This window comes from Cimex lectularius, unplaced genomic scaffold (assembly GCF_000648675.2).
Source record: "Cimex lectularius strain Harlan isolate CLEC.00 unplaced genomic scaffold, Clec_2.1 scaffold291, whole genome shotgun sequence".
Taxonomy (NCBI): domain Eukaryota; kingdom Metazoa; phylum Arthropoda; class Insecta; order Hemiptera; family Cimicidae; genus Cimex; species Cimex lectularius.
In genome coordinates, this window is record NW_019392878.1 from 268206 (window position 1) to 293568 (window position 25363).

Here is a 25363-nt window from a genome sequence, read left to right on the forward strand (position 1 = left end):
GTGGGGGGCTTAAATTAAAGCTTAAAACAATGTTAAAATCTTGAGGTCTTAAAATTCCACTAATATATAAACTTCGTAACTTATTAATAAAAAAATAACAAGGTAATTAAGCTGAGTAGATTGGAAAAGGAATTAGAATCGTAAATCACGTAGTTTTCGAGAAAAACCCCAAAAAATCGGAAAAAAAATCTATTGGCTTTTTCGATGTACATCGACTAGCTGAGTCGAAAACGAGAAAAACGCTACCACTTACTGGACTAACGGTCTCTAAACACCACACATTAACAAGGTAGTTATGCGGTGGGAAAACAACAGTAGAAGAAAGCGTACATGTCGGAAACCGTTTCTCGGGGTATGATACACCCTAAAAGAAACGTGAATTTTCCCAACCTGAGCTAAATTATTCAGTCTGCCCCGAGTATAACACAGTCAGTTTTCGCATATGTTACGCAAAACCCTCTCGTTCTAACAAAAAGAAACCTCACCTCGAATCTTTCTGCGAGAATTTTTTTACAACCACAAAAAAGTCAGGAGTGTTTTAAATCCACAAGGATCAAAAAAATATTAGATGTTAAATTTTTTTTCCAAGCGAATACATGATAAACCTTACGGCGATTTATTTTTGTATATAATTGATGGGCAGTTTGTAAATTCCTGATAGAGGTGAAATTCAGATTTAACGTGCAATCATCCCTAGGTTTGTACCCCCTATCGGGCAGGTTGAAGCAATATGTTTCACATATCAAAAACAAGGGACATTTCATTTTTCCAAAACCTGTCTCTGCCTTTATTTCTTTTCATATGCCGATGTTCAGATTGTTGTTTAATATTTCACTGTCACAAGAGAGAAAACAATAAACTTTTGTTCGTAGTTTTTGAATTTTTTAGGTGATATCCATTACTCATTTCTAATTATTCTAATCAATGACGGAATGTCGAACATCAAAAAGCTTTTATTTAACCCGTTTTCTATTCAATTTGTCACGAATAGATTGAAATAATGAAACCGTTTAATTCATATAAAGAAAACCTACGTTCGAAACGTAAGGGGTTCCAGAAAAACGGTACTCGATTATTTAGCTTCATTCCACAAGTTATTTTGTAAACTTACAAGACCAAGGTAAAAACAAAATGAGAAAAATAAATAAAACCTGTAATCATGTAGGGCAGAATAAATAAAACAATAGTTTTAGTATATTACTTATTTCAATTAATTAATCTTTTTATGTAAGGTTTTAGTTGAAATGTAAAAGTCACCAAAGCTCAAGTGGTTAGAGCAGCGGCGTATTGAACCGAAGGTCTTGGGTTCGTATCCTCCGCGTGACACTGACTTTTTCGTTTCAACCAAGACCTTATATAGAAAGATAAATTAATTGAAAGAAGTTATGTGGTCAATCAGACCACGAAATGTAATGGATATATTACCTATGTTATAATTTATACGATTATATTATTACGACCTTTTCTGCATTTTTATTAAATCTTATTTGAAAAAAAAAATTTATACCAAGAAATTTAAACTTAAACTTGTTCAATGTTTTTCACTCGAAATTAATTTTTAACTGACTAAAACATATAATGAATCGGCATATTGCTAAAGTATTAATTATTAAGTATTAAGAAAAACCACACATTAAGAAAAACCTACAAATAACGAAACACGTCAAATAAATGTTTTATAAAATTCATTAATTTTAAAATAGTACTTTAAGTCAGGGCTGCGGTATCCCGCACCTAAATAACTAGGCTGGAAAGAGGTTGAATAAAAAAGATTTCCTCTTTGTAAATTGGGCCAGATGGAAGACCATTACCACTTTGTTACTGTCTGTCCCGTTTTGGGTTTTACAAGGAAAAAATATCACGGGAGGACAAAATTCACAAAAGATCAGTACGTTCATTGATTAAAAAAATGGCGGTTTTGTGACTCTTTTGAAGGGTATTGCGTTGAAAAAAAGTGAATGAGAATTTAATCACGTTTTGTACTAATTTAACGAGTGAAATTAACGTGAATTAACAATCAGGGAAAAACGTTGGCCTTTAATTGAATAAAGCGGATCGGTTACTAAATGTTAAATACCAAACAAAATAAAAACAAAAGGCCCTTTCAAGATTAACCTTAAGCTAATAAATTTATTGAAAAATTGTAATATATAAAGGATTAGGATTTTTAACATTTAACAATTGATCATTTTCAGACTCATATCATTATTATGTTACTTGGGGCAGGACATATCATTGAAGTCGAGGCATAATTAGACCGCACTCTACCATTTGAACATTCCCCCAAAGCTTTTTCACCTTTTGTCAAATACATTAACAACTAACTTTCTTATAAAAAATTCCCACGTTATACTTATAAATAGATTTTTAGTTGAGATAAAAAAGTCAGTGTCGCGAGTGGGATTCGAACCCACGACCTTCAGCTAAATACGCCGCTGCTCTACCTCTTGAGCTATCGTGACCTCGATCCACTCGGACACTAACTTCCCATCTCAACCCCACCTTTTTTTTTTTAATTGTCCCTACTTTTTACCATTTTTCAAATGTCGTTTAATCTATTTGATTATCGGCGACAAATGAAATGGCCACGGAGAGCTTTAGTGAAGGTATACTTCATTTTAACCTATTAAATTCACTAGTTTTCGTGGTCCGTTCGACCAATTAATATCTTTCAATTAAGTGAGGTTTTTAGTTAAGATAAAAATGTAGCGTCACGAGCGGGATTCGAACCCACGATCTTCGGCTAGATACGTCGGTGCTCTACCACTTGAGCTATCGTGACCTCGATCCACTCGGACACAAACTTTCCATCTCAACCCTATTTTTTGCCATTTTTAAAATGTCATGTAATCTATTTGATTGTTTTGATATAAAATTTCTGTCACTGTTAGAAAAAGAATCAAAACGCTTCGTACTAAATGAGATTATATCTAGAACGGATAATTAAGGTTAAGAAAAAAAATTCTGCTTTATTACGACCTTAAGCACCGCCTGCCATATTATCTAGAACTTGTTACGTTTAAGCTTCAGAATCAAGTTTAAGGTTTTTTTTCAGATCCCAATCAAAAATATTGAGAGCTCTCGTGTGTATTCTTCATGATTTATGATTTTTCCTTCTCGAAGGTTGTATAATAGGTCATCTCAAAACAAAAAAAACAAAAAAAAAACAGTTTTTATTTCAATCCGAAACCTTGTGGATTGAAAGAAAAACTCGTTGTTGTTTTTTTGAGATGATCTATTATCCCACCTTCGAGAAGGAAAAAATCGTATGTTAAACTGTTGAGGTCGAAATATAAGAAAACATTCTTCATGCTTTGGCTTTTCCTCGCCCTGTGTCTTCGATTATAAGACATGTTCCGATGTTGCTTCTTGTTCTTTGCAATACATGTCCTACCAGTTCGTCGCTACAAATATGCATCAAGAGTCCACAGTGTCCCGTCAGCCAACCTAACAAGTTCTAGTTTTAGTAACTTTGCCCTTAGTTTCTGCAAAGTTCCAAAACAGTGATATATGATCCATTCAATTTTATTTCCTTAGTGTTGACGCCCAAGAAGCTTAATTTTATTTTGTTGTTTTCGGCTGACCAAGGTTCGCCTCAGGAAGCACTGTTTAAATCGCTGAGGGCCGTATTGTTTTTATTTTGGCAAGCGATGACGCCGGTAACTTCGGCCTTTGCACGGGAGCAAATTAGTGCTCGCCTGCTTCGGTCAGCACAAGACGCGCCGCCTACACAATCGATTATCGATCAACCTAAAATCGCATCTCACGATCTCCAAATAATAATTAGCATTAACTAAAATTTCCTCCTTTGCGTCTGTTCTATCAGATATATTATTTTTTAATTTTTGATAAAATCGGAATTTTAAGACCAATTCAGCAATTTTCTCTAGCGCCTTGTTTGCCTCGAGCCCCTCCTGAAGCTTTAATTGCTCCTTTTTATGCAAATAGGTTATTGGAGTTAATTTTGGCTCTAGTCTGTTTCTGGATGAAGACGTGTATTGGTAATATGGTAAATTCAAGAGGACATCCAGATCAGCAATAGCGGTCGTTCGTATTTCCCCAATATTGCCCAGGCGTTCTAATCTCTAACCAGTACTAAAGATCCTGATTGCCTGGGTCGCAATGTCTTCGTAACGAAGGTTATTACACAATTTATGTGTTTAACCTTACGAACCACTTTATGTCTAGTCCCTTAATTTTCCAACAAAGGTACATCTACGAATGCATCTCTGTGCGATTTTATTTAGTTACTGATTACAAAAAAGATTTTGTTTAAAAATAACACTTTCATTTTTAATTTCTTTGGATAATGAAATTACTGCTAAATTTAACACAAATAGCTTAAGTGAAACTTTTGTAAATAAATGAGAAAAGGATAATTTTTTATTTACGCTTGTTGACAAAACAATTGTTTTAAGTCACTTTTTTACGGTAGGCAAACCTTGAAAAATTTACTGTATTAATGGAAATTACAAAACATATATTACTTACTATTTATTAACTTTATCTTTAGTCATACAGGTAACTTAACATCATTGAAAAGGATTATTAATTGTTTATATTAATTTATATGTAAACCTATGTGTTTTCCGTAATTATTCTATAAAATATCACTACAAAAACTTGAAAATTATAGCAAGATAATAAGAATTACCAATAAATAATAATATAATGCTATATAAAAGTTAAAATTAATTATTGATTGTTGAAATATACGCTAGAAACAACCGATGGTTGTAATTTCAATTCTACCCCGACAGTTTCGCCCTGCCCTAGAAATATCCGTTCAGACAGAATATAATGTATTGCACACACATACTGAATAATAAATCACACAACGTCAGTTGGATTGTAATAAGAAAAACAAAATTAAATATTATATAAAGAAATTCTCCCACGTTTATTATAATATGCGGTACTGTACGGAATGTACTATTTGTGAATTTTCTGTCAGTCAGTTTTGCAGTTCACTAATAAATTATTGTTTTTAAGGATCGTAATCGCGGTATGTCAAGGCTCACCGCACTGTTCCTAGCTACCATAATCGCCCAGGTCCTTTTATCCTTAATGGACTGGAGGGGACTAAAACCTTAAAGCAAATTCATTTAAGCATCCTGGCTAACAGCCCCCGACATCTTCTGCAGACTGGGCTAACCTTAATTAAAGTGCTAAAACACCAAGTTGGCCGAGCGGTTTATTTATTTTCCATTTTGAATGTTAAAACACCACTTCTAGTTGGGAGTTTTTCTCCTGATAAAAACGTAATAAATATAGTTACTCGGCCTGTAATAAAATTTTTTTTAAAATGTGCTCGGCACACTTCTTTATAATGAGTATTTTCTCATGAATAATTTTTAGCAATTTTGCGCCATGTGTTGGAGTAAATTGGAATTTTAATTTGTTAAAGAAAAAAAAAAAAAAAAAAGGTGTCTAATATATATATGTATAATTAATATACATTAATCATATTAATTTTTGTTTAAACTAATTGATATGATTTTTGAATAGTTGTGTGGGTAAGGAGCTTTTAATTGGCATAGTTTATTATTTAATCTTTAAGTAATGTTTAATAATTCACTTTTTCATATACTTTTTGAAATGAAAAGCAAAATACTTCGACGTTGATATATATAATACTATAGACATTATTACTCAAATTTAAATGATAAAATATCGCTTAATTTTTAAATATCATACAAATAATGTTTGTTGTTTCAATGAAAAAATACATATATTTCAAAACATTTTCAGATTTTATGTGACAATAAAATCATTGTTATTTTTTACAAACAACCTCAGGTATTCCCATTTGTGAAAATCCTCAAACCGACTTGGAACATCTTGTGAAAAAGGCGTGAAAAGTAGAGACACGGGGAAACGTTGTTGACGGAAAAATCAGCAATGCCGATTCAACTCCCGAGGGAACCGCACAAAGGGTGCTAACAGAATGATTCTGAAAATGTTTTGTTGAAAAAGAGAATAATAATATCGGCAAAGGACAAGTGCCGACCAAAAGTGTTTCTTTACAGCATTTTAACTGGTAATGTAACCTCGAAAATATACATGTGTTATTACTTTAAAGTAATAATTTATATCTTGCATAAGCGTATGAAAAATGGTTCCCATGTCTGGTAACGCTTTGAAATTAAAATAATTACAATTTATGATATAAACCTAAACAATTGTACAGCTCTAGTGTTATATAACACCAGCATGACTGGCACTTGTTGAGAACTAAAGAAATAAACGCCGTGTGATGGTACATTAACTGTCACTATCTTTCTGACTCATTCTCTCCCGCCCTCTTTCTCTTACACCCTCGCGCCTTCTCAAACTCTCTCTCTCTCTCTCTCTCTCTCTCTCTCTCTCTCTCACTCTCACTCTCTCCCTCCCTCCCTCTCTTTCTCTTTCTCTTTCTCTCTCTCTCCCTCCTTCTCACCCTAATTGTCTCTATTTTACACTTACTCTTTCTCTCTTCTCTCCCCACCCTTCATCTTTCTCCCTTTCACTCACTCTCTCTCTCTCCCTCTCCCAACTCACACTAATTCTCTCTCTTTTACACTTACTCTTTCTCTCTTCTCTCCCCACCCTTCATCTTTCTCCCTTTCACTCACTCTCTCTCTCTCCCTCTCCCAACTCACACTAATTCTCTCTCTTTTACACTTACTCTTTCTCTCTTCTCCCGGTGCACATTAAAAAGTTAGTGTCAGGAGCGGAATTCGAACCCACGACCTTCGACTCAATACGCCGCTGCTCTAACCACTTGAGTTATCGCCACGATTGAGCCGAAGGTCGTGGGTTCGAATCCCGCTCGTGACACTAACTTTTTCTTCACTACCAATACATAACAAAAATATTAATTAATTGAATGAAGTTGTTTGGTCAATCGGACCACGAAATAAAATGGATTTAATTAAAACAATTAGTATTATGGCCATTGCCGTTTAATCATCACTACAAACTTTTCTTTTTAACGGCAGTCATTTTTCAATTAATTTTCCATCTAATCGTTCCCCAGACGCCCACAAAAAACAAACGCTGAAGTGCATGTGACTATGTCGTTCATCAAGCGTTTATATTTATGTTACAAAACGATTTTATACGTATAATGAAAGTCCGTTAAATGAAAATTAAAATAGTGTATGAGATTGCTATTGTGGATAAATCCTAACGAACTTATCGCTCTATTTTTCACAAAATTGGCTATTGAATAAATATGAAACCGTAATTAACCGAAATAAAAATCAGCCTGGTCCAAGATTCGTGAAAAATAAATATATATTTTAGGTCAGTTTTTATAGCTTTTATGGTTTAAGATCTATATTTTAATGAATGCACTATTTTTCGTGGTCCGCTAGGCCAATTAATATCATTCAATTAATTAAGGTTTTAAGTTGAGATAATGAACTTTGTTGAAGTTGAAAATGACAAAAAGGAGGGAAAATACAAAGGGTGGGGTTGAGATGGTAAGTTAGTGCCCGAGGGGATCGAAGTGACGATAGCTCAAGTGGTCGAGTAGCGGTGTATCAAGCCGAAGATCGTGGGTTCGAATCCCGCTAGTGACACTTATCTCAACTTAAAACCTTAATTAATTTTAATGAATATAACCTTTATTTTTTCTAACCGTGATTACAGATAAAGAATAGATTTTTTTGATGCACAGTATATACACAGTTATAAACATTAGAACCTAGTGCTGTTAATTAACTGTATTGTATAATAATAACAAAAATGAATAATATGAATTAAAATAATAAATATATTAAAACCATTAGATTTCGTGGTCCGATTGACAAAATAACTTCTTTAAATTAATTAACCTTTTTGTAAGGTATTGGTTCAGATAAAGAAGTCAATGTCATGAGCGGGATTCGAACCCACGACCTTCGGCTAGATACGCCGCTGCTCTACCACTTGAGCTGAGTTGAGAAAAAGGAGGGAAAATTTGAAAGGTGGGGTTGAGATGGGAAGTTGGTGTCCGAGTGGATCGATGTGACGATAGCTCAAGTGGTAGAGAAGCGGTGTATCCAGCCGAAGATCGTGGGTTCGAATCCCGCTAGTGACACTTATCTCAACTTAAAACATTAATTAATTTTAATGAATATAACCTTTATTTTTTCTAACCGTGATTACAGATAAAGAATAGATTTTTTCCTGGATGCACAGTAGAAAGGAAACTTAAAAATATGAAGGTTTCAGAAAAACGTTTTCTTTATCGTGCCAACGTTTCGATGTTTATTGAGATCATCTTCAGGGCTCAAAGTGTTTGTCTTCTATGTGATTGTGCTATCTTGCGTGTCGTGTTGAGAGTGCCCACGATTCAACACGACACGCAAGAATGGCACAATCACATAGAAGACAAAGACTTTGAGCCCTGAAGATGATCTCAATAAAGATCGAAACGTTGGCACGATAAAGAAAATGTTTTTCTGAAACCTACATCACACCAGACCGTATCTCACGATTTCTGAATAATTATCGATTAACGGTCACTAATCACCACACATAAAAATATGTTGTGATTCCCATACGTCAATCCTATAGTCCATTAGTCAAATTTTTGTCTATAAAGAAGTACGGATGAACTACAAAATACTACACCGAATTTCACGACGCTATAACCCTTTGATTTCAAATCTTGCTTTTATTAACTTTTTTAATTATTAGTTAAATTCTTTTCATCTAGTGAAAATGTTTACAATAAACAAAATTAATCGAAATTTTGAAAAGATTTTTCCACTATAAATGTATGTTATTAGAGGAGAGGGTAAATTGGGGCTGTGAAGAAAGTTAATAACGTACAATACGCCCAATCAGGACTCTCGCATCATTTAATCACGAAGGAGTTGATACCCGTCAAAAGGGTGAGGATCCTGAAAGTACCAATGAATACCGGGAATCAAACTTTATTGAGATAAATTTGAAATGTTTAAACATAAATCAAAAGGGCCCAGCTGACGCGAAACACTTTTCAACTTTTCTCCCCCATCAACGCAAACCCAAGGGTACGGGGCATAAAAGCTATTAACCCCAGTGAACTGTAACGGAACTGTCAATTACGGTTTCTACGATTGACATCCAACGACATACGATAATTCTTCGATTTTGTACTTCTTTCCCATTTTATTTCTGGCTTAACCTTTCTTGAACTAGATATCATTTACTTTAATACACGGAAATCAATAATAAAATTATATTATTTATAAACATTAGAACCTAGTGCTGTTAATTAACTGTATTGTATAATAATAACAAAAATGAATAATATGAATTAAAATAATAAATATATTAAAACCGTTAGATTTCGTGGTCCGATTGACAAAATAACTTCTTTAAATTAATTAACCTTTATGTAAGGTATTGGTTCAGATAAAGAAGTCAATGTCACGAACGGGAATCGAACCCACGACCTTCGGCTAAACACGCCGCTGCTCCACCACTTCAGCTGAGTTGAGAAAAAGGAGGGAAAATTTGAAAGGTGGGTTTGATATGGGAAGTTGGTGTCCGAGTGAATCGAAGTCACGATAGCTAAAGTGGTAGTGCAGCGGCGTATTTAACCGAAGGTCGAGGGTTCGAATCCCGCTCGTGACACTGACTTTTTATCTCAACCAATACCTTTCATAAATATTAATTAATTGAAAAATATAGTATAACATATACAACAGTCATTACATTCCTCACATCAAACATTTCTACATAGTCTAATTCTTCAACAATTTGGCTTTCCTTTCCCCTAATTATCCCCAACTATATAAACCTAAAAACATAATCAGGCCGAACTACTACCTATCCTTTCTTTAAAAGAAGCCGACTCCTCACATAAAAATGTCTTTCTAACCCATAAAACAGCAATATCTCACTGGCAGCCTCAACACGACACACAATAATGACACATCTACACAGAAAACAAACGCTCTGAGTGAGTACAAATACTTTGATTGAGTCTAAAATTTCTAGCATTGTGTGAATTCACATTTTTTCACATCTACATGTATTTGTATAATTTAAGCCATGTTCATTAATCCCAGGCTCCGAAGATGATCTCAATAAAATTAAAACTTTGGCACTATAAAGAAAATGTTTTCTAAAACCTACGTCACACCTGACCGCATCTCACGATCTCCAAAAATCATCAACTAACGGTCACTAAACACCACACATAAAAAATTATTCGGCTGATATAAAACGAATGTACATTTCATTCCTAGCCTATTGCAACAGTGGAAGGAACCGTTCGCAAACTCAAACGTACTTTTATTGAAAAACGAAAAGTGTTTAATGGTATAGTAAAAGCAGTGTTGTTCTAAGCTGCCCAAGACCGGGTGTATACTGAAGTGTCGATCGTTGAGACTGTTTTGCATATGCTGATACAAAAGTTGTTTTACCTACCAAGTTCCAACCAACATAACCGAAGGTCGTGGGTTCGAATCCCGCTTGGAACACTGGCTTTTTTATTTCAACCAATATCTTACATAAAGATTAATTAATTAAAAGAAGTATTTGGTCATTCGGACCACTAAGTATAATGGATTTAGTAAGTAAACCGAAGTATAACTTCACTGAGAGCTCTCCGTGGCCACTTATATGTCGCCGAGAATCGAATCCTGATTACACGACATTTGAAAAATGGCAAAAAGGAGAAAAAATTCGAAAGGTGAGGTTGAGATGGGAAGTTGGTGTCCGAGTTGATAGAAGTCACAATAGCTCAAGTGGTAGAGCAGCGGCGTACCTAGCCCAAGATCGTGGGTTCGAATTCCGCTCGTGTCACTGGCTTTTTTATCTCAACCAATGCCTTACATAAATATAATTTTTATATGTAATTAATCTTATTACTGTTGTTTTGTTTCAGGTCTTTGTCAGAATCGTGTTAACTGCAGAAAACAACATTTGATAAATTTGACCATTAGAACGTAAAAGTAAGTAAGTTACTTACACACAAACGTACAATAATTTTATATTTTATTTAAAAAAATTAAAATGTGAGAAAATATTGAACTTACGGTATGAACTTGCAGTATGAAATGATTTAGCCGATTTCTAATTTATATAAGTTTAAAGCAGCAAGTGTATATACATTATACCCAAGTATACAGTGAGCCTATCACTTATTGCAGTCCACCGGCAAACCAGCTTTTGTAATTTGGAACGAATTACCAGCTGACTTCGAGAATCACTCATGGATATCGGCAGGTCGTGGGCAGACCTCAAAACCAACCTTCCAGAAATCAAAAGCTAGCTGTTCAACCTAATGTAAATTCGATGGAATGATTACTCCGCCATCGGTCCTCTCACAGTACACAATCACGCCAATAAATACGTTCACTCTCAACACATGTTGTGGACACAACACTATTGTAACTATATACAATAAAAAAAACCTGTTTTCTACAGGAATTGGAAAAGGGACCATTCTAACTCGCTTTCTATATATACCCAAGGAATTGAATCCTTCAATTACCTAAGAGACATGTAACAACCGTTCTCTAGATGTGGGCTTTGACCCTAAAGTAAGTATCCGTGTTACAAACTTGCATAGCCTATACTTAATCGGATGAGGACTTTTTCTACTCGTGAAGTACTACTCTTTAGGTCTTAGGTCACCTTGTTTTAATCCTGTATTTTATTTAATTTTTCCAGTCACTGTGCCGGGTCACGTAAAGTAGGAAGGTTGGGCAACGTCTGACTTTTAAAATTATTTACATTTTTGTTATAATAACATTATTATCATCAGTAATAACTGAAATTTAAATTCTAAATTTTATAAATATTTTTATAAAACTTTATTTGATAACAACAATCAAATTTTACCCACTGTAATATTCAAAATTAAGAAAAATATCCATTGAACGTAAAAGTGTAATAGAACTTTTACGAAGATTTACGATTAATTCTATTTATTTACAGTTAATAAACAAATGTTCATTAATAGCATGTAAATAAATATGTAAACTATTTATAGATATCTGTATTTTTAAAAAAGAATATAATGTAGATTCACGTCTATAAACGTACGGTTTTTTTCATTTATTTTGTAACAGTTTCAGTCATCTGGAATTGTCGAAATTGCTTCATCAAACATCAGCAATAAGCAATAAATCCGACTTAAGGAATATCAGTTTGGTTGAGATGCCACTCCATCTGAAAAACTGTACTCAAGTCGCCATCTTCGAAAAAAAAAAATGTTCTTTCTTATCTTAGAATATGGATCTATGCTTACGTATAGAATAGAATAAAGGAAGAGACGGATAAGCTGATATCAGATGGATGAACAAACGTTGAAAATGTTCGCGGGTAATTTATGCAGTTTCCTTTATATCTGAACAAGAAAGAAACAACAACCGAAAATAATCGCCAATCGTTAATTCAGCCGGATCAAGATCCGCTTGATATAGTGGATATGTATTAAAAATTTATGAGCAAGGGTTGTTTACGTCGGTATATCTTCTACGCACGATTAACTTCTGAAATGCAGTGAAATGGTATTTTATGTATTTTTTTTAACAACCTGAACTGAATTTTTTCTATCTTTACCTAGTGCATGCTCGGGGTAGATTATAAATGTATATGGTTTTACCTTTTGAACATGAAAAAATGTTTACAGCTTAAGATCATCTCAATGTAGTAAAAACAGCATGTGCGCTGAAAATGTATGAAAAAATATGTTTATACCTTTACCTAGTGCATGCTCGAGGTAGGTTATAAATGGTTTTACCTATTGAACACGAAAAAATGTTTACAGCTTAATACTCAATTAATTATACACAATTTTTTCGAAATGAAAAATTTGTGTCACTCGCGGGATTCGAACCCACGACTTTCGGCTTCATTTCGAAAAAATTGTGTATAATTAATTGAGTATTTATATATTTAATAGAAGCTGATAAAATAATTAAAAATTTAGTATTTACAGCTTAAGATCATCTCAATGTAGCAAAAACATCATGTGCGCTGCAAATGTATGAAAAAATATGTTTATAATTTTTCTTATCTCCTCGATGGACCTTATCTATCTACATGGAATACTTTGTATGTTATATTGTGCTCTTTAAGAGTTATTGTATCTCCCATTCTGTGCTTTTAGCACATCGGTGTGTCATGAAGGAACATCGTTTATAGGCCTGGGTTCAGTGGTTGAATTATACGGCCTGAAACACTTCTTCCTGCGGACAAGCGTAGTAACAGTTTGTTAGTAGAGGCGTTGGTGTTTCTTCTGCTTATTTGCAGAATCTGCACTTGCCGTGTTGGGTTATGCCAATCTTCTTCAGAGGTCCATTTAGTGTCCTGTTGAGAATGCTGTTAGGATTCGCAGTTTTTCATGCTTCCGTTAATGCATTCAGTTACCCCTATCCTTTCAACATTTGTTAAGAGGTTTATGGATTGCTTGTGTCCAATGAATGCGATCAATTGTTCCATTATTTGCTTTTTATCGTTCTGTCGGTGTTCATTGACGGTGTGGTTTCCTAAGCCACTGCTCGGGGTCTTCCTGCGGTCTTGCAACAGCGTCCGTTTTCTCGTTGCTTTCCACATGTCCTGGGACCCAGCAGAGGGTGATATTATTTTGCATACCTCCAACTACTAATAATTAATATTTAACAAAATTTTATGACAGAACTACTTAGAAAAAAGCAGAATATGGCAGTGAGAAATTTTGTATCGGGTAAAAAACACATGTAATCAATTAAATGATAGTCAAGATAATACAATATTCAATTAATTAATATTTTTATCTAAGGTTTTGGTCGAAATGAAAAGTTATTGCCATGAGCAGGATTCGAACCCACGACATTCCGCTAATTCCGCCGCTACTCTAACACTTGAGCTATCGTGACTTCGATCCACTCGGACACCCATCTGAACCTAGAAGCTTTCAAATTTTCCCTCATTTTTGCCATTTTTCAAATGTCGTGTAATCAGGATTCAATTATCGGCGACATATAAGTAGCTACGGGGAGCTGTCACTGAAGTTATACTCTATTGACCAAATTACTTCTTTCAATTAATTAAATCTTTTTATGTAAGGTTTTTGTCGAAATTCGAATCCCGCTCGTGGCACTAACTTTTTCATTTCGACCAAAACTTTACATAAAAATATTCATTCAAAGGTTATATTTTATTATAAGCTGTTTCCTGAGAACAAAAGGGAAAATTTCATTAAATAATATACGAGTTTAGTCGTTTTCTTCAGTGACAACTCAAGACCTATTTCCTCTGTTGGGGCAAAAACAGTCGTACTTAGCGAAATGGTCGCAACATCAAGCATCATATTTTCCAGACAATGTGACTTTAGAGAGTAACATTAGATTGTCAAGGAAGACAAGTAAAAAAATTACCCATCTTCATCCAAAATATTTAATATTTTTTGTTACTTTTGTAGTTAAAACATATGGTTTTATTTTAATTATGAACAACAAGTTAACGTCCAGAAGATTGTTATAAAAACAAATGTCATGTAACAAAAACATAAATTTTTGCTGATTTTTTAAATTTATTTCAAAAGTTAAATTTTCAATTTAAAAAATCCATTTATTGAGTTCATCGCTTAATTATATGATAAACATTGCTATCGTGACCTCGATCCCCTCGGACACTAACTTCCCATCTCATAGCTCAAGTGGTAGAGCAGCGGCGTATCTAGCCGAAGATCGTGGGTTCGAATCCCGCTCGTGCCATTGACTTTTTTATCTCAACTAAAAACCTTAATTATTTGTAATGTATTACTTGGTCAAGCGGACCACGAAATTAGTGAATTTAACTTCTTTTTATATTCAATTTACTAATGCTAACGATTTTGGCCCAATTAATTTAAAAATCGAATAAAATCTTCCAAATATTTTATTTAATTATTTTATCGGTGTGACCACAGTAGCAACAGCAATAAAACATAAATGAACGTTCTCTAAAAATGCTTCCTTCCTAAATATTAAGCTTACTTATTTTATGAATAGTTTCATAAAAAAAGAACAAATTTTAAAGACAGAATTAACTTAAGTAGTAACAGAATGAGGCCGAAAAACAAATAATAGAAAACTTAAGTATGTTTCCCTACTCAGAGGTCCATTGAGCACGACATAAAATAGATATTTCATGGTAGATTTCCGTCACTTCATTACTTGGTAGTTGTATGAAGTTTAAGTGCAATTATCATGTTTAAGGCTTACTTTGTAAAGTTGCTATTTATGCAATTTATGAGTTTTTTTGATAATCATTGTTACCTTTAAGCACTCATGCATAATGCTAAACCACCATGACTGTCAGTCCGTGCATAACTAATGCATTGGGTGTTAAATTTAACATTTCACGTTTGCATTCGAATTAATTCACTTTTCACTTCCGTTTCACTTATATATTCTCTTTCAATCTTTCTCTTTATTTATTCTTTATCTCGCACTCTCCATTTTTCTTCCTTGCCCTCTCACTCTCTCTCTCTCTCTCTCTCACTCTCTCTCTCTCTATCTATCTATCTATCTCTATCTCTCTTTCTGCCTGTCTGTCTGTTTATCTGTCTTTCTTTCTATCTATCTGTCTGACTCTGCTTCCCTCCCTCATTCTCTCTTTTTCTGCCTGTCTGTCTGTTTATCTGTCTTTCTTTCTTTCTATCTATCTATCTGACTCTCCCTCCCTCCTTTTCACTCACTCTCTCTCTCTCTCTCTCTCTCTCTCTCTTTCCCTCCCTCTCTCTCTCTCTCCCTCTCCCTTTTCCCCATTCTCTCCCTTAATTTATCACTATATTTCTCACCTCATATTTTTCTCTAGCTTCTCCTGTCTACCTGTCTTTCATTTTCTCTTATTCTACTCTCTCTTTATTTCTTCTTCCTTTTTATCTGCATATCATTTTACCGAGTTTTAGGATAAATTATACATTTACATACAATAGATCATATATTGTACATATGCAAACATAATATCAGTAAAAATTATATTCTTACCGTGATAATATTGTTATTATTATATTTACAGGTTGTTATTAAAATTGGTTTTATGCCTTGACTACTCTATTCTCTTATAATTGTTGGTTGTCTCCGTCTGTGGAATAGATTGGGTCTAGATAGAAAATAAATAATAACAATGGTGTATGAGAAACCTAGTTATTTAAAAAAAAAATTGTGTATCCTGCTTTAAGAGTATGGTACCCTCATCTGTTTTCTATTGTTCTAAAAAATGAAAAAGTATCTTTTCAATCTAAAGAAGAGTTTGGGAGAAAAGTGAATCAAAAAGTCAAAACGTACTTCCAGTAAAAGCTTTTTGAATGAGCTTATTTTTTTTCTCGTTGCTACACAATTTACGCAATAAAAACACAACACGAAATTGATACACAATATTTTCGTTGTGAAGATGGTATTGTCGAACATGAAAGAGGAGAGTTGCAAGTTCTGCAAGGCAAGATACACCAGAACAACTGATTTGCCACATTCAAAAAATTATTTGAAGCACTTTTCAAGCAAGTTTCTCCAGGGATAAGTTTCATCCTGATTAATTTAATTAAACATTGTCGAATTTTATGTGTTTAAATATGTTCATTTTTTGTCCGAAAAACCTAAGTGAAAATTATTTTAGGAGAAGATTATTTATTATATCGTGCTTGTTGCAGACTTCAATATATCAGTAATTATCAAAATGATAACTCGCCAGATATTTTCCGACGATTATTTTTCAATATTATTTTTCAATTTCTTAAAAAAAAATACAAATAAAAACTGTCTTGTTTATGTGTGAACAATTTCATAACTCATTGATGTTAATCTGTCCTGATTAATATTTTCAATCAATAATCCGCACAAACCATGTCCATTGATAGACAGTAATGGACATTTTATTCCAGCCAATTAGAACGGAGTATGTTTTTTACAAATATGGCAGAAACATTTTTGATTTTAATTTAGGAAATATAAAAAAGGAAAACCTGTTAATTTTCAATTTTCGTAGCATTAACCTGTCATGTTTTATAAGATGACACGTCGGGTTTTGTTAAGCAGTAGGTCGTAATTTTGAAAAAAGTAGTTGAGTGTGTTCGTGTGAGCGAAAGGTATAATAATACTTACAATACTTTTTCCATTTAGCTTTGATTTTATTTTTTTTTTTTTGTGACAAACGGTTTTAATAGATTATTTCAATGTTAAACGGGAAATCTCCACCGTGGAATCGAATTCGATGACTAAGATTGAAAAAGAAAAAAGGGCTCAGTTAATCCCAGAGTGGTCGTTTGACCAAAAAGGAAGAAATGTCCCATGAAATTGGGCACGGTCCCAGGAGACGTCAACAGTTTCGTGCCGGCGTTCCATCTCCTGATTGATGTTCTCTTCAAATTACAACAGATTTGAAACACGACGAAAGGTCCAAAAGAATAACGGATCGTTCGAACGAACCTTATATCAATATTTTTGGATAGTCGAAAAATGAAAATCATGTAAAATGACTATCATTCCATCAAGAAGCACAGTTGGTATAGTTGCTGTTTAAGATTACTCAGCACTTAAATTATTTGTGTGGCGATTAGTGACCGTAAATCGATATTTATTTAGATATCGTGAGATGCGGTCTGGTGTGATGTAGGTTTCAGAAAAACATTTTCTTTATTGTGCCAACGTTTCGATCTTTATTGAGATCATTTTCAGGGCCTGGGATTTACAAACATTGTTTAGATGTAACACTTACATTTTGGATGTGGAAAAGTGAATTTACACAATGCAATATATATATATATTATATATTCAATCGAAGTATTTCTACTCACTCAAAGTGTTAGACTTCTGTGTAATTTTTGTAATTCTTGCGTGTCGTGTCGTGTCGAGAGTGCCAGTGAGATTTTGCTGAGAGAGATCCCAGGCCCTGAAGATGATCTCAATAAAGATCGAAACGTTGGTACGATAAAGAAAATATTTTTCTGAAACTTACATCACACCAGACCGCATCTCACGATTTCAAAATAAAAACTTAAATTATTGTTAATTTTCGAGACACTACCGTTCAACCAAATAAAAATTTCATACCATATTACATTTACTAGACTGTTCGTATACATCGTGTTTTTGTATAAGCCATTATTATTTTTTTGGTTTTATTGCACATTCAATGTTATAGCCGTGATATAAAGACATATTTAACCTTTTTTTGTTTAAATTTTTATTATCACTCCCACCATCGTTCTCTCTCTCTCTCTCTCTCTCTCTCTCTCTCTCTCTCTCTTTCTCTTTCTCTCTCTTTTTTTCCTTTTCGTCAAATCATGACCTAATACAGATAAATTTTTTTCATAATTCCACATTTGACACCTTTCAACCTAACATCAGGGACTTCAGAAATTTTGGTTTGATTAATTACCTACAAGATTTACAATGTCATGATTGGAATTATTTTATAGCAACCGAATCACAATTCACCTTTGGAGACAGGCTATGTCAGAAGACCACCTGCTCCCTGGTTAACTAATGAAGTTCGAGCATCAAATATCGAACGTATTAAGTTACACTTTTTATGAAAGGTTTTGATTGAAATGAGAAAGTTAGCGTCACGAGAGGGATTTGAAGCCACGACCTTTGGCTCAATACGCCGCTGCTCTAACCACTTGAGCTCTCGTGACTTCGATCCACCTACAACCTTTCGAATTTTCCTTCTTTTTGCAATTTTTCAATTGTCGCATAATCAGGATTCGATTCTCGGCGACATAGAAGAGGCCACGGAGAGCTGCTTGTGAAATTACACTACTTAGTGGTCTATTGACAAAATTCATTTCTTTCGATCAATTAATCTTTTTATGTAATTCCTTAAATTCACCAATTTCGTGGTCCGCGTGACCAATTAATATATTACAATTAATTTAAGTTTTTAGTTGAGAAAAAAATCAATGGCACGAGCGGGATTCGAACCCACGATCTTCGGCTAGATACGCAGCTGCTATACCACTTGAAAAATGGCAAAAAGCAAGGAAAATTCAAAAGGTGGGGTTGAGATGGGAAGTTAGTGCCTGAGTGGATCGAGGTCACGATAGCTCAAGTGGTAGAGCAGCGGCGTATCTAGCCGAAGATCGTGGGTTCGAATTCCGCACGTGCCACTGACTTTTTTATCTCAATTAAAAACCTTAATTGATTTTTATGTAAGTTCACTAGTTGAAAAATGGCAAAAATAAGAGAAAATTCAAAAGGTGAGGTTGCGATGGGACGTTCCGAGAGGATCGAAGTCACGATAGCCCAAGTAGTAGAGCACCGGCGTATTTAGCCGAGGGTCGTGCGTTCGAATCCTGCATGGGACACTGACTTTTTTATCTCAACCAATACTTTAAATACAAATTTTTTATGTAAGGTTTTGGTTGAAATGAAAAAGTTAGCTTCACGAGCGAAATTGAACCAACTCACCATCTCATCCTACAACCTTTCGAATTTTCCCACATTTTGCCATTTTTCAAATGTCGTGTAATCAGGATTCGATTATTATGCCGGCCAATTTTCTAAAATAACTAATTCTAAAGTAATGTGGGCTGAATTAAAAAAGCTTGGATTAACAAAGTTTAGCAGTACATGTTCTGTAATTCCTTTCAGTTGCGATGTAATTGTTTTCCTTTTGTCATTAATACATCAGTTCGGGATACTACTGACATCAATGATCATTACGTCTCTGGTACTTTCTAAGAAGAATGGTTTTCTATTTTACATATTACCCTCGACGCGTTACTAACTAGCCTTTACCATCGCAAATCTGATGGTAGCGGCGTGGATGAAATTTTCGTTCTTGTTCTGAAAAAGGTGATACCATCACTATTTGACATTTTTAATTTGACACTGACATACTCTACATTCCTATCTTTATGGAAGTTGTCACTGGTACTGTCTAAAATTAAAACATTTGTGTGCGCTGACTATGCCATTGGAACTAACTGGTTCTCAACAGTATTTTGGGGAAAATTTTGTTTGATCCATTTTCAATCAGGGAATCGCCAAAACCTCAGTACTCAGAATCGATGTTGAAACTGACAGACAATATACGCTGAACCATTGATAAATATATGGTGACGGTGTTAGTTTTAATTGACTTTTCAAAAGCCTTTGACTCGGGGAATCACTGTTTGCTTCTTCAGATGTTAAAGCAATTAAATTTTTCCGTACTGTATTTTAAGTGGTTTAAATCATATCGCACAAAATGAAAACATGCTGTGATTGGAGCGAATGGTGAAACGTCTTAGGAGAACCTGCTAAATCCGTAGTTCCCAAGGGAGCATTCTTCGGTCCACTTTTGTTTTCCATTACGTGTTATATATTGTTTTATTATTAAGTGCTATGCATATTTTTTTTAAGTAATATGTTTTATACTATATATGTGGTGATTAGTGACCGTTAATCGATAATTATTCAGAAATCGTGAGATGCGGTCTGGTGTGATGTAGGTTTCAGAAAAATATTTTCTTTATCGTGCCAACGTTTCGATCTTTATTGAGATCATCTTCAGGGCTCAAAGTGTTTGAGTGTCTTCTGTGTAATTGTGCCATTCGGGCGTGTCGTGTTGAGAGTGCCTCCCTCACTCTCACTCTCTCTCTCACTCACTCTCACTCTCTCTCTCACTCTCTCTCTCACTCTCTCNAGGGTCATACATTGATGGATTGTTAGTAATAGTTTGACCATTCATTTACGACCCCAGTGGATACTTGGATGTATTGCAGGAATTACTATTATGCTAAGCATAATTACTTTTTGAATTTCTTTTGTATAAATGCATTTATGGACGTTTTGACGATTTTTCCGTGAAAAAACCCAAAAGATGAAAAAATTGCTTATCATTCTTGGTTCCCATAGCACAATTAATTTACTATTTACTATTTTATTAATTACAATCTCATACATGGAAATAAACTGCCCAAAAAGAAAGAAAACAATTCAAAAATGTGCGAGAGGAGGAAAATAATTCTATACTATATAATTCTGATTATGAATCACTGAACATCGCTTAAATGAATACAAATTGAAATGTCTACAAGAATGCTTTAAATTTGTTGCGACATGTGCATTGCGGGTCGCGAAATGTAATCAACCGAGTATGAAGGCGCAATGGCCCCAGCAAATAGAGTCCTTGTCGCTCCAAGATCCCTTATATAATATTAACATCTCTCCAATAATTCATTTCTCACGCCCCCAAGGGGGTTGAGCCTTGGTAAATTTAAATTAAGGGTCGGCTTGGTGCCACTTCACGATCCTACCCATATAAATTTGTCTCCTTTCCTTTCAAGCCGTAAAATGAAACCTCGTTATTTTATAAATATTCCGTTTTAGTATTAATTAAAAAAACCACTCACATTTTTCTCCTGTCTCTTAATTATTTAATTTATTCACTAAATTCGTTGTTTCCACTTCTTCTTTTTTCAAAACTCAATATAAAAAAATACTTTTCTTACTCATTTTTGATTGTCACCGGATTTGACAAAATTTCCTTGTATGAAACTTATATTCTTTGTTTAACAGATTATTTTGTCAGACCGTCCGTTGTACTTTTAAAAAATGACGACGGTTAGAACTAAAAGGTTCCCAGGACTTTATTGAACGGATAGAAGGCTACACCCCGTTGACAAAGCCCTAAGCCCAGGATAGAGGGAAAGTTATAACCAAAGCCCCGCCAAAGTAATGATGAAGTCGAATGATCCTTTTAATGATAGATTAGGTCGAAATAGATGTTTCGCAGCAGGCAAGCGGCCCTGGCAGATTAATGGACAAAAGGGCCATCGTTACACAAGGGCCACCCTTTGTGAAAGAGTGTGTGTCCCCTTCTATATTTAACCTGCTTCTATTACCATTTATTGCCTTTTTTAAGAGAAAATAAAGTTATTCTTAAAATTCGTACGAGCAATTAAAATCTAAGCATTTTTATTATTTTCTGATTGGTAAATGGTTTCGCATAATTTTCTTATATTTTTAACTGCCATTAAGCGCGTTTAGAAAGGGTATTTCTGTTTCCATAAAAGGAATTATTCTAAATTATATTATAAATCCAAAAATAAAATGAATTCATTAAGTAAAACACTCTTGCAGCCTATTATGTTTTTAATCGATTATTCTTGTTGTTTTTTAAAGAATATATTTTCAATCATTCTCAACCGTTTGTATTGTGCCATTACTGTCACGAAGTATTTTTCATTCATTGAATAATACCAACAACAATAAATTAGACTCTATTAAAGAAAATGGAAATTATGTTGAAAAAAAATGTTTTGTTTGATCTTTATTCTGTTTACGTCGTGTAATAATGTGGCGATGAAACGTGGCGTCAAAAGGTTTGGGGTAGAATCAATAGAAGGCGAGAAGCCACACTGAAGAAGGGGTACGTGACTCTTCCAAATTTCCACCAGAATGATTAAAAATCTATTAACGATGAATTTCCCAAGTAAATGGGATCAAATAAGTGAATTTAACCTTTTGTTTTAAAGAAAAAATATGATTGTATGTCAAAATGCAAATCGAACATAAACAGAACATTTTATGTAATTTTTAACTACTTTTTTTGAAATTGTTAGTCTAGTAGAGTAGTGATACCTGATAACAAACAAGAAATCAGAAACTGAACCAGCCCATAAATATCATCTGTCAAAGAAACAATATCGGTTTTTGTCAGATCTGTTGGTTTTATTAAGTATTTAGATTAAACAAGCACGTTTTGAATACGGTTTTGCTAAGGTTAAACGTCTCTTCTTGTATTTCTCCAATGAGACACTTCTTCAATTCCACCACAGGATTTTCTTAATCTTTTCCCTCTTTTCTAACCATATTGTAAGCCTCGATTGAAAGGCTTGAGTTGAGAAAGATAAATTGAGACTTCATTGGACAAGAAACTTTCTTTTCATGCTGGATCATGATCGATTAAAAAGTCCTCCATTATGATTTATCAGTTTGGCAGATGGAAATGACATGGTTTTAACCGTAAGGTCAAAAAGGGAATTGTATAAAATTTTGGTATACGTGATAGTATTTATAGCTAGTAGTAAAATAATTTGGAGAAATGATAAATGCCACCATTGCGTGTTCTTTAATCTTTATAAAAAGATAGTTCCTACTCATAGTTAGTTGACATCCGTTGTTTTTAGTAAGCTTTCAATAGTTTGTAATCCTTTTGTATAGTTAGCAGGTGTTATTGGGAGTTTTGACGTACGGTCTATAAGCCAAATGAAACCAGCAGCTTTTAGGTCCAAGAGTTAGAAGAATTCAATGGTATATTGGTGTCTACTTGTGGGTTTTTTATGTTAATTTATTTCGATTAGGTTGTTTAATATGGACAGTTTTAAGTCTAAAATGTTCAAACAACCATCTTTATTAATTTCCAATGTAAAATTAATACTACGGCGTAAAGAATTAAGTAGTTGGAACATTATTTTACAAGCTCTAGTGTTCCCGACTGTATACATAAAATATGTTCTGCATAGCGCTTCCAAAAAAAGAACAGATTTAAGTGTTTTTTAATTTTTATTTTTTTACAGCTGCATTTTTCGGCGCAACAAGTAAAACATAATATTTACATATAAACGGTTAACAGTAGCAGGAAAGCTTGAACTTCCAGTAGCTCCAGTAGCCGTGAGGACATTATTACGACGAGCGAGATTAACGACTCCGCTTTAGGAGACCGATGTCACTTGTTAAATTTGTCGCGGGGCCACCGACGCTTCAGTCTTCTTTTGGGATTATTAGGTAATGTGGTGGATGACAGGTTTTTGATGAAAGGGTTCGGATGATGGGGTGGTTTGGAATGGAACACGGACAATGGATTTTGTAGCGGGATTGGGCTAGCTCAGTAACATTTAAGCCGGGAACACACTTACTCGATGCAACGCCATGCGACGCTACCCAATGCCACCTGACGCAAATCCAAACTACACTTTTCCATAGGATATTCTGAACGATGCTATGTGACGCTACCCTACCCTACGGCTCTGCGATCCCCGTGTCCAGATTTTCGTCGGGTAGCATCGAGTACAGTCGAAGACAAAAGAACCGGATAATCATATTTTTATTCAACCTACTTGTATTATGGTCGTTATATTCATTACAACATACTTATTTTAATATAAACCAAATTAACCGAGATCAAAAATTCATTAGTTTTTATTTTAAAAAATTTATTTTAATGGTTTGGTAGAAAATTGTAGAAAATCAAAATACCGGAATATCATTTTTTTTATATAATGAATTTAACTAACAATTCATTTCATGGTTGTCCACATAAAATTTAACTAACAATTTATTTCATGGTTTTGCTCATACAATTAATCATTTTCGTCGAGTAGGGTCAGAACAGGACACTCATATTTTTTGAAGTTTATTTCAAACTATATATCTGTAATTTTGTCGTTATATTAATTACAACATTCTTATATTAATATAAACCAAATTAAACGAGATCAAAAATTCATGAGTTTTTATAAAAATTATTTAATTATGGTAGTCAGAAAATTGATCAAAACACCGGAATAACTTTATTTAAAACAATTAAATTTAACTAAGAATTTATTACACGGTTTTTCTTATAAAATTTCACTAACAATTTATTACATGGTTTTGCTCAAAATAATGCATTAAGAACAAAAGAGGCGTTGCGATTGCGATACTGATTTCTGATACACGCTGTGTGACTGTACATGGCATGCGCTTGACGTCGCATAGATGTGCACACCCTACCAAAACGTGGCAAGGCGTCGGGTAGCCTCGGGTAGCGTCGCATAGCTTGCATTGGGTAAGTGTGTTCTCAGCTTTAGGTCGGTATGGATGGTGTGGTTGGATACATAGAAAGGGGCGTTGACTATTGTTTTGAGGATTTTTGATTGAAGGGATTCGATTCGATTGAGGTTGGAACTCTTAGCAGTCCCGTAAAGTTCAAGTCCGTATGTCCAAATGGGGGCCAGGAGGGCAATGTAATATTTTCTTTTCTTTGTTAGTGAGTTTTGATCGTCTGTAGAGTAGTCGTATAAGCATGAAAAATCGTATGTTACATGTGCGCTTAAATAATGTGTATGGTGGTTCGCGTCTGCCGTTTGTCCAGGTAGAGTCCGAGGTGTCGTACATGGTTCGCAATTGGGATAGGAACGTTGTTGAAGTATACTGGTGGGAGCGTTTTCTTGTTTAGCGTAAATATTATGTTTGTTGATTTGGTTTCGCTGATTGAATCTTGATTCTCCACTGATGAAGCCAGGTAGGATGTGTAGGTGATTTTGGAGATTACGGGAAGCTGTGACAGATAAATGGTTGGGGTAGCATCGGCAAAGGTGAAGGTGATAGTGGTGTGATAGGTTGCCTAGGTAGGTCGGACGTATAAATTGAATAAAGGAAAGGAGCGAGCACGGATTTAATTAATTTTTGTTTAAAATATTTTTTCAAAATTTTCCATGAATATTTCGACCAAAAGT

At 34.3% G+C, this 25363-nt stretch overlaps 1 protein-coding gene across 3 annotated transcripts in view; it reads left to right on the forward strand.

Moving 5' to 3' along the window:
- LOC106670135 (ly6/PLAUR domain-containing protein 6B-like) overlaps nt 1–25363 on the forward strand; it is a 255955-nt gene that overhangs the window by 33837 nt on the left and 196755 nt on the right. For all 3 annotated transcript variants that reach the window (XM_014400213.2, XM_014400214.2, XM_024228997.1), the window contains exon 2: nt 10850–10916. The gene's annotated coding sequence lies outside the window, so the exon portion shown is untranslated. The remainder of the gene's footprint in view (nt 1–10849; nt 10917–25363) is intronic.